Source organism: Bubalus kerabau, chromosome 10 (genome assembly GCF_029407905.1).
Source record: "Bubalus kerabau isolate K-KA32 ecotype Philippines breed swamp buffalo chromosome 10, PCC_UOA_SB_1v2, whole genome shotgun sequence".
NCBI classification, from domain to species: domain Eukaryota; kingdom Metazoa; phylum Chordata; class Mammalia; order Artiodactyla; family Bovidae; genus Bubalus; species Bubalus kerabau.
The window spans coordinates 52,851,865-52,861,943 of NC_073633.1; the positions used below are offsets into that span (position 1 = coordinate 52,851,865).

Consider the following 10,079-nt stretch of genomic DNA (forward strand, 5'->3'; position numbering starts at 1 on the left):
AATCTGACCTATCCAAATAACGGCTTAATATGGACATATGACTCATCAATATCTCCAAACCAGAATTCTCGATTTTCTCCTCCCAAATCTCTTCCTCCCCTGATTTTCCTTATTTTACTAAATGGTATGATCCTTCTTTCTTTCACTCAGACCAGAAACCTGGAATCAGCTCTCTCACACACCCTCCACTTTTCTTAGATGTAAATGTCACCTCCTTAGAGCATCTTCCACCAGCCATCGTATTTTTAAAAAGCATCATTGTCGCTGGCACTGCTTTATTCTTTTCCATAGCACTTAGCACTACTTACATTATATTATAGACTTATTAATTTTTGTTTATTTTCTTTTCAACTAGAATGCATGCTTTATAAAGACAGATTTGTTTATTTATTCAGTACTCTATTTCCAGTGCTTAGAAAAGAGTCTGACATATAGTAGATATTCAACAAGTATTGATTGAGTGTTGAATGAATCAAGGAAGAGATTGAATAAATAGAGGAGAGTGCTTACTCCTTGAAAGGAAAGTTATGACCAACCTGGATAGCATATTTAAAAGCAGAGACATTACTTTGCCAACAAAGGTCCGTCTAGTCAAGGCTATGGTTTTTCCAGCGGTCATGTATGGATGTGAGAGTTGGACAGTGAAAAAAGCTGAGCACCAAAGAATTGATGCTTTTGAACTGTGGTGTTGGAGAAGACTCTTGAGAGTCCCTTGGACTGCAAGGAGATCCAACCAGACCATCCTAAAGATCAGTCCTGGGTGTTCACTGGAAGGACTGATGTTGAAGCTGAAACTCCAATACTTTGGCTACCTCATGGGAAGAGTTGACTCACTGGAAAAGACTCTGATGCTGGGAGGGATTGGGGGCAGGAAGAGAAGGGGACGACAGAGGATGAGATGGCTGGATGGCATCACTGACTCAATGCACATGGGTTTGTGCAGACTCCTGGAGTTGGTGATGGACAGGGAGGCCTGGCGTGCTGCGATTCATGGGGTCGCAAAGAGTCGGACGCGACTGAGCAACTGAACTGAACTGAACTGAGAGGACCTAGGACCAAGTACTGAGACAGTCCAACATTTGGAAATGTAGAGGAGGAAATGTCAGTGTAGGGGACAGAGAAGCAGCAGCCAATGAGGTAGGGGATAGGCCAGGGTAGCACAGAGTCCTGGAAGGCAAGATAGGAATGTATTCCAATAAGAAGAGGGTATTCAACTCATTTACATCCTGCTGGAAAGTCTAGATAAATGAAAACAGAGAAATGCCTATTGACATTGGGAAGGTGAAGGTCAGTGGCGAACTTGACAGGAGCAAGTCTAGTAGAATAGTGACATTTGGAACCAAACTAGAATGGATTAAAACATGAGTGGAAGGAGAGAGTGCATAGACAAAATTTTGGACGAGGAAAGGAGAGAAAAAGAGCTGTAGCAGGAAGAGAATACAGAGTCAAAGATAATCATTGCTTAAAAAAACTTTTTAAAAGATTTTTTTCATGTGGACCATTTTTAAAGTCTTTATTGAATTTGTTACAATATTGCTTCTGTCTTATATGTTTTGGTTTTTTGGCCTGAAGGCATGTGGGATCTTAGCTCCCTGACCAGGAGTTGAACCTGCATCCCCTGCATTGGAAGATGAAGTCTTAACCACTGGACCACTAGGGAAGTCCCACATTTTGTTTTAATCTGAAAGAATCCAACACATGTTTGGAATTCCCAGGATGGAGGGAGGTATTGATAATGAAGAGAAAGAAAACCGGCAATAACTATGGAAGTACAGTGTTATAAAAGCAAGAGAGGGTCCAGAACACCAGTGGGTAGAAACAGGGTAAAGAACACACATTCCTGGTGCATCTCTTGTTCCACAGCTCCCTTCTGCCATCCATGCATCATTCCATCCTGGGGCAGCTCACACTTGTAGTCCGAGGATGCCGGGACTACCCTCTGATTTCTCATCAGAGACCAGGCTAGTGAGAAGGCCTTGTTTCTACAAACATTTCCATAAGACTAAGAATGAATTTCCCTGGAAAACCCCAGCGAACTTCTCCATGTGTTTTATTGGCACAAATTGAATCTGTCGCTGAGTATGAGGTCAGTGTCTACTGAGGCCCATGCTTCTTCCTATTAGGAAATAAAACGGGAAATGATGTGGAGTATTAAAATAAGCCGAAAGCCTGATGCTGAAAAGACTTCGCTTCAAATCTTGGCTCTGCTGCCAACTAATTGTTTGATCTTGGGGCAAATGTTTAACTTCTTTGAATTGAGGTTTTTGTCTTTTCTAAAATACTGAGTGTGAAGACATGTGTGTGTACTCAGTTGCTCAGTCGTGTCCAGCTCTTTTGCGACCCCATGGACTGTAGTCTGCCAGGCTCCTCTGTCCATGGCATTTTCCAGGCAAGAATACTGGAGTGGGTTACCATTTCCTCCTCCAGGGGATCTTCCTGACCCAGGGATCGAACCCTCGTCCCCTGGATCTACTGTGTGAAGGTGGCCAGGGTTAAAATAGAGAATTCCATTTCATCCCAGGAAGCTTTGCGTTAACAGAGGGAGGGGCCCTTCTGTTTTCGAATATATTGTGAACACCCTTTGTCAGCGCTTGCTGATGAGTATCATTTTGCTGAATGGTTTTATGTTCACCTGTGGTTCTAGTCTAAAGTCTGTACAAAGGGCAGGCTACTGGGAACCTGTCTGGGTGGCTGCACTAAGTGACATAAACACAAAGAATTGCATCTTTCCATTCCACTGGTTGTGCCCTTCAGACTCCATCTGCCGTGTTCCCAAGAGAGGAACAACAGCTCCGCTGGTGTGTGCTTCTAAAATCCAGCCATTACCACGAGGAGGTTTCATCGTTTGCGAACAGCAAGTGCTTGATAAATATCCCTGGTGATCAGACACTGTTTGTCTTGATATAGAAAATCCAAACTTTATTTTACTTGGTAAAAAGAATAGGATTTATTTTGCAGATTGCTAACACTTTTAAAAAAAGAAGCAGCGTCTCCTGTCTTCACCTGTCAGGCTGCTACTGCTGCTGCTAAGTCGCTTCAGTCATGTCTGACTCTGTGCGACCCCATAGATGACAGCCCACCAGGCTCTGCCGTCCCTGGGATTCTCCAGGCAAGAACACTGGAGTGGGTTGCCATTTCCTTCTCCAATGCATGAAAGTGAAAAGTGAAAGTGAAGTCACTCAGTAGTGTCTGACTCTTCGCTACCCCGTGGACGTCAGCCCACCAGGCTCCTCCATCCATGGGATTTTCCAGGCAAGAGTGCTGGAGTGGGGTGCCATCGCCTTCTCCAGTCTGTCAGGCAACAGTGCCTCGTTTGTCAGAACTGCCCTTACAATGCTCAGGATCCTTCTCCCTTCCTCCTCCTGGTCACTGCGGCTGGAGCCACCCTCTTTCCTCCGCTTGGGCTGCTCTGCATTGCCTCTTCACCATCATCAAACTTTTAATTTTTATTTTGAAATACTTTCAGATTTACAGAACAGTTGCAAAAATGGCACTAAAAATTCCCATATACCTTTCATCTACCCAAATTTTCCAAGTGATAACATTTTCCATATTTTTATCATTATCATTATTTATTTATAATCTCTTCTATGTACCCATCTGTCTTTTTTTTCCTGAAAGATTTCAGAATAAGTTGTGTACATGTGCCATTTTACCCCTCAAAGCCATTGTAAGGGCATAATATGCTGAAAGCAAGAAGGCCCCTACTTATCCCTCTGTGTACAGAACACCTGCTCTACTTTTTTTTTTTTGTTTGGCCACGTCCCACAGCCTGTGGGATCATAGTTCCCAAACCAAGGATTGAACCCTCACCCCCTGTGTTGGAAGTCTGAGTCTTAACCACTGGACCATCGGGGAAGTTCACCGCCGATCTTTCCTGAGAACCTCTGACGTCTGGACCAATGACGGTCCAGACACCACCAGCGACAGTGCCGATAGTTCTGTTGGTAAAACTTGATCTCCTGCTTTTAAGATGAAAACATAAATATCTATATTGATATCTTTTTCTCTGAAATGGATTATCTTTCCCCTAGGGTGCATAGAATCCATAGAATCCAATCCTCTAGATTTTTAATTGTCAAGGAGATCAAGTACTTATTAGGAAGATGAATCTACTTATTCCCTGAAAGAAATTGCTTCGATCCTTAACAGAGAAATCGAAGAATTCTAATACAAACAGAGGAATTCATAGAGAATGAGCAGAGAGTGTAAATGTTAGCCTTTTTGAGGCTAGTAAATTGCCAACATTCATTGAATCATAGAAAAAAGCAAGAGAATTCCAGGAAAACATCTACTTTTGCTCCATTGACTATACTAAAGCCTTTGACTGTGTGGATTACAACAAACTGTGGAAAATTCTTAAAGAGATGGGAATATCAGATCACCTTACCTGCCTCCTGTGAAACCTGTATGCAGGTCAAGGAGCAATAGTTAGAACTAGACATGGAGCAACAGACTGGTTCCAAATTGGGAAAGGAGTAAGTCAAAGCTCTGTATTGTCATCTTGCTTATTTAACTTATATGCAGAGTACATCATGAGAAATGCTGGGCTGGATGAAGCACAAGCTGGAATCAAGATTGCTGGGAGAAATATCAATAACCTCAGATATGCAGATGACACCACTGTTATGGCAGAGAGCAAAGAGGAACTAAAGAGCCTCTTTATCAAAGTGAAAGAGGAGAGTGAAAAAACTGGCTTAAAACTCAACATTCAGAAAACGAAGATCATGGCATCTTGTCCTATCACTTCATGGCAAATAGATGGGGAAGCAATGGAAACAGTGAGAGACTTCATTTTTTGGGCTCCAAATCACCGCTGATGGTGACTGCAGTCACGAAATTAAAAGATACCTGCTCCTTGGAAGAAAAGCTTTGACAAATCTAAACAGAGTGTTAAAAAGCAGAGACATTATTTTGCCAACAAAAGTCCATCTAGTCAACGCTATGCTTTTTCCAGTAGTCATGTATGGATGTGAGAGTTGGACCATAAAGAAGGCTGAGCACCAAAGAATTGATGCTTTTGAGCTGCAGTGTTGGAGAAGACTCTTGAGAATCCCTGGGACTGCAAGGAGATCAAACCAGTCAATCCTAAAGGAAATCAATCCTGAATATTCATTGGAAGGACTGATGCTGAAGCTGAAGCTTCAACACTTTGGCCACCTGATGTGAAGAGCTGACTCACTGGAAAAGACCCTCATGCTGGGAAAGACTGAAAGCAGGAGGAGAAGGGATGACAGAGGATGAGATGGTTGGATGGCATCACTGACTCAATGGACATAAGTTTGAGTAAGTTCTGGGAGATGGTGAAGGACAGGGAAGCCTGCTGTGCTGAAGTCCATGGGGTCACAAAGAGTTGGACACAACTGAGTGACTGAACAACAACAAAGCATAGTAAATATATGAGGCCTTGTAGTGGGTTGGCCAAAAAGTTCATTCCTATTTTTCTAAACATTGTATCAAAAAAAAAAACACGAACTTTTTGGCCAACCCAATACTTGTAACTTGTCTGACAAGTGATTTCTGACCACTCTCTTCTAATGAGCACTCTGTCCTGTAAAATTTGGATCAGTAGTGGGTATTTACTGATAAGTAATTACTCCTTGTGGCAGCAGTATCTTGATTTTCTTAAGTGGTATCTCTCTACCAGTTCTCTCAGTTGATATGTTTCAGGTGATTCTGCATCATTTCAGGGGTAGGCTGACTCCTGCCTGGCCAATGAGAGTATTTCTTACTCTTGGCCTCAATGATTGGTTTGAGGATGGAACTGTGATCCAGTGAGGCTCATGTTTGGTTCAGTGAGATTCAAACCCAGGAGTTGTGTTGAGAAGTGAAAGTCACTCAGTTGTGTCTGACTCTTTGCAACCCCATGGACTATATAGTCCATGGAATTCTCCAGGCCAGAATACTGGAGCTGGTAGCCTTTCCCTTCTCGAGGAAAGAGAGAGAAAGAGACAGACTATTTGTGTTGAGCAAGAGACAGATTATTTGCTACTGAATTTGAACCTGACGAGACGCAGGCCTGGAGCTCCTGCTTGCTTTCTTGCCGGTGCATTGAATGCAAGGATAAAGACAACGTGAAGGGGAGCAGAATGGTAAGTGGAAAGTTAGCATCCCAGCGACATCACTTGCCTTCTGAATCTAGCTGTGGCTGTAGCTGGGTTACCCTTCATCTCTCTTCAGTTAAACTGGGTTTGAATTGGACTTTCTGTCACGACATCAAAAAAGAATTTTGACTGGATATGCCAGAACTTTAGCTCACCTTATTTCTCATCTCCTCCCCATTATGGACCCTACTTGTATCCTTGATTTCTAACTCAGGAAGTCAGTGATGGAGTGAGGTGAAGAATAGAGCAAGACTCGACAATGGGGTAAGTATGTATATTTAATGTGTTGATTGGTCACTCAAAAAGAAAAAAAAAAAACATCTAGAAGTTTAAAAATTTGTTTGTGGGCCAGGTCAAAACATGCCCATGTCAAGATGACCGTGTCAAAATATCAAATACTTTCCAGGTAAGACTGTACCTGGCAGCAGCTCGCCTGAATTGCATGCATCACATCTTGTAGGAAACAGGTCTCTGAAAAGATAATCTTGGAAATTTGAAGCTTGCAAAGGGACAAAAATTTGAGAGGTGCTGTTTGTGTTGTGAAAACATTTTATATGAATAATAACAAGAATTTCCTGCCTATCACTTTCTAGTCTGTAAAATGTTTTCACTTAATTTATTGCTCTTGATCCAAACAAGCAACCCTTTAAGTCAGATGTAGATACTTTTACTGTTATAGCCAGTTGCCCTGTTTTACAGATTAAGAATTGTAATAAATTACTCCTGCAAGCCCAGTAAGTGAGGGAACCAGGAATCAGTCTCAGGTCTTCTGATTATTATCAGCATGTCCCAGTGGAATTGTCAGCTCTTTGAATCAAGGTCCATTTCTCACACATCTTTACATGTCCCTGCCAATGCCCACCGCCCACTGCCCCTCCCCTGCCCATCCCAGCCCAGCTGTATTCCATGAGGTAAGCCTGCAATGAATGCAGATGAAATGGTTCTGTGCTGGGCATTTGGGGACCAAATAAAAAAAGGACAGGATAGAGAAATGTCCCTTGGAGCTTCAGGCAGTTGAGCAGTTGTGAGAGGTCCCTCAGACCAAACCAGAGTTTTATCACCACTAGCCTTCCTTCCCTATTCTTCCTCTCACTTCCACAACCCATATTCTAGGATGTTCTGGGTGTCAGTCACAAATTTTGAAAACTCTGTAAAATTTATTATAGGAGGTCCTTGTTTCTGATCATCTCAGCTTAAAAAAAATTAAAGTAAAAACAAAAATCAAAATTGCGCCCCCCACCCCAAAACCTGGACTTGATGTGGTTAGTTAATGATAAAGAGGAAAAAAGAAACAGAAGTTCCTATTTTAACTTTGGTTTTGATTTACAGAATACATTAATATCACTGGATTATATGCCTACATAATTTAAGCAGTTCACCTAGAAGCTTGGCTACAGTGTAGTTTAGACTATAAAATAATGGCTCAGAGATATTAGTCATGGGATAGAAACTTTCAGTTATAAGGTGAATAAATTCTGGAATCCTGTACACCATCTGTACAGCATGGTGACTGTAGTTAATAGTAATGTATTACACACTAGAACTTTGCTAAGAGAGTAGATCTCAAGTTTTTCAACACAAATATACACAAAGTAACTGTGGGAGGTGATGGGTGTGTTAACTAGATTGTGATAATCACTGCACAGGGCATACATGTATCAAAACATTACCTTAAACACCTTAGATATATACAGTTTTTAACTGTCAAAAAGGCATTAATTAAAATATTTTAAAAACTAATGGCTGAAAGAGACAGATTTGTCTCTAAAGGGACACTTGCTTGACTTAATTTTATATCCATGCTTGATTATGCTATTTTTCCCCCAGGGTCAAATTGGAGTCATTCTGGGTTTATTCCATGGTCACTGTAGAATCCCACAGTGAGTATTTCTGGGCTCCCTCAATGCTGCAGTGAGGAACACTCCCCACTGCTCCACAGAGGCAGTAAATCGGGAGAAAAGTCAGTCTTTGCAGAGATAGACAAAACTCAGCAAGTAATACATATCATGAATATTACTGCTATTAGGAGTGTGCGTTTGTGGTCATGCTTTTCTTTATTCATAATCTTTTTTTTCAAAGCTGAGTTTATAATTTAAAAAACCATTAAAACACCCTACTCGATTTTACAGAGATCTGTCTTAGAACCTGAAAGAATGATCCTTGAGCGCAGTGCTTAATCTTGCTAAGCCTCAGCTCTGTGTACATTCATGGTGATGGTTTAGCCACTAAGTCAGTCCATGTGACCCCATGGATTGTAGCCAGGCAGGCTCCTCTGTCCATGGGATTCTTCAGGCAAGAATACTGGGGTGGGCTGCCATTTCCTTCTCTAAGAGATCTTCCTGACCCAGGAATTGCACCCTGGTCTCCTGCATTGCAGGCAGATTCTTTACCGACTGAGCTACATGAGTCAGTGAGTTAGTGAAAGTTGCTCAGTCGTGTCTGACTCTTTGTGACCCCATGGACTATACGGTTCATGGAATTCTCCAGGCCAGAATACTGGAGTGGGTAGCCTTTCCCTTCTCCAGGAGATCTTCCCAACCCAGGGATCAAACGCAGGTCTCCCACATTGCAGGCAGATTCTTTACCAGCTGAGCCACAAGGGAAGCCCACTGAGCTACATAGTAGCCTGAAAACTAAGGTGGAGACAGCCTGGGAGTAACTGTGAGTGTCAGAGACCTACCTTAGCGCAGGGCAACAGGTGAGGGAGAGTGTGAGGGGCAGGCAAACCTGGAAACATGGATCTGTGGGCATTTGGCCCTTAGTAATAGTCATGATGGCGATGTTGTTGATAACTCACATTGCTCGTGTTTACTAGTGAGGCACCATGCATAGATCTACATGCATAGATTTAATTCTCACAACGAACTGTGAAATATGTGTGTGAAGAGACAACTAAGGCTCAGAAATAAAAGCCTAGATTTTCAAGCCCGGTGACTGCAGAGCAGTGGGGCCTCTGAGCCAGGATAAACAAGGTAGTGATTAAGAGCATAGATTTTGGATTTTAACCATCTCTCTTCCACTTATGAGCCATGTGACCTTCAGAGATTTACTTTTTTCCCTGTGTTTCCTTAGTGTGAAATCAAGGTGTACCACCACCCACCCTGGAGAGTTCTTGGGAGGATTAAATCAATAAATATGTTAATTACTAGCCTATTTCAGGCACCTGTCAGGTTGTTCCCTTTAGACCAGGGCTGAAATGAAAGGATGTTTGCAGACGCAGAGTCACAGTGGGACCTCCTTCTTTAAAAAATTATTTGTTTATGTATTTGGCTGCACCAGGTCTTGGTTATGGCACACAGGAGCTTCGGCCTTCGTCGCCTCTTGCAGAATCTTTCAGTCACAGCATGTGAACTTTTCGTTGCAGCCTGTGGGATCTAGTTCCCTGACCATGGATCAAACTCAGGTCCCCTTCATTGGGAGTGAGGAATCTTAGCCACTGGACCACCAGGGAACTCATGTCCACCTTCTTAGCTGGAAGTCTAGAAGCTCAGCTCTCCCAGCTGACTTTGCACAGGGTGGACTTGTGTTTCAGCCCCCAGCCTCGTCCCACTGTATCCCTCCATCCTCTGACTCTGGTACCTCTGGGCCCACTCAGCCTACTCCCAGCCTGCGGTGGAGATGCCGAGGCTGACTCTGCATATCCTGCCAAGTCCCTGGCTCTGGAGTGATCACCAGGGACTATAGGTGTTGATCACATGTGTGTGTGTGTGCCTACCTTTGGGAGAACGGAGTGTGAGAAGGGAACCTTTGTGTGCTCCCCACGCTGTCTGCATCAGGACCTCAGAGACTGGGTGGGGCTGGGAAGCAATGCTGGGAGAAGGGACATTGTTGCTGGAGAAAACCCCTGAGTTAGGTGCGGGGCAGAGGTTCATCTATGGAGGGGTGTGATGAAAAAGTACATTTACCTCTTTGGATGTCCTGGGCTGGGCCCCTCCTCAAAGCAAAGCGGAAAAAAAATCAACAGTGAGGGATTTG

The 10,079-nt window shown here is 43.1% G+C and overlaps 1 long non-coding RNA gene across 2 annotated transcripts; it reads left to right on the plus strand.

Moving 5' to 3' along the window:
- The first annotated feature begins 5,730 nt into the window (after positions 1-5,730).
- On the plus strand, positions 5,731-9,560 carry LOC129620584 (uncharacterized). Of its 2 annotated transcripts, XR_008698576.1 has the most exons (4): positions 5,731-6,092; positions 6,319-6,368; positions 7,932-7,984; positions 9,384-9,560. It is a non-coding gene; the product is annotated as an uncharacterized LOC129620584 (long non-coding RNA). The 2 variants fall into 2 exon arrangements; XR_008698577.1 differs by lacking the exon at positions 6,319-6,368.
- Positions 9,561-10,079: the final 519 nt, after the last annotated feature.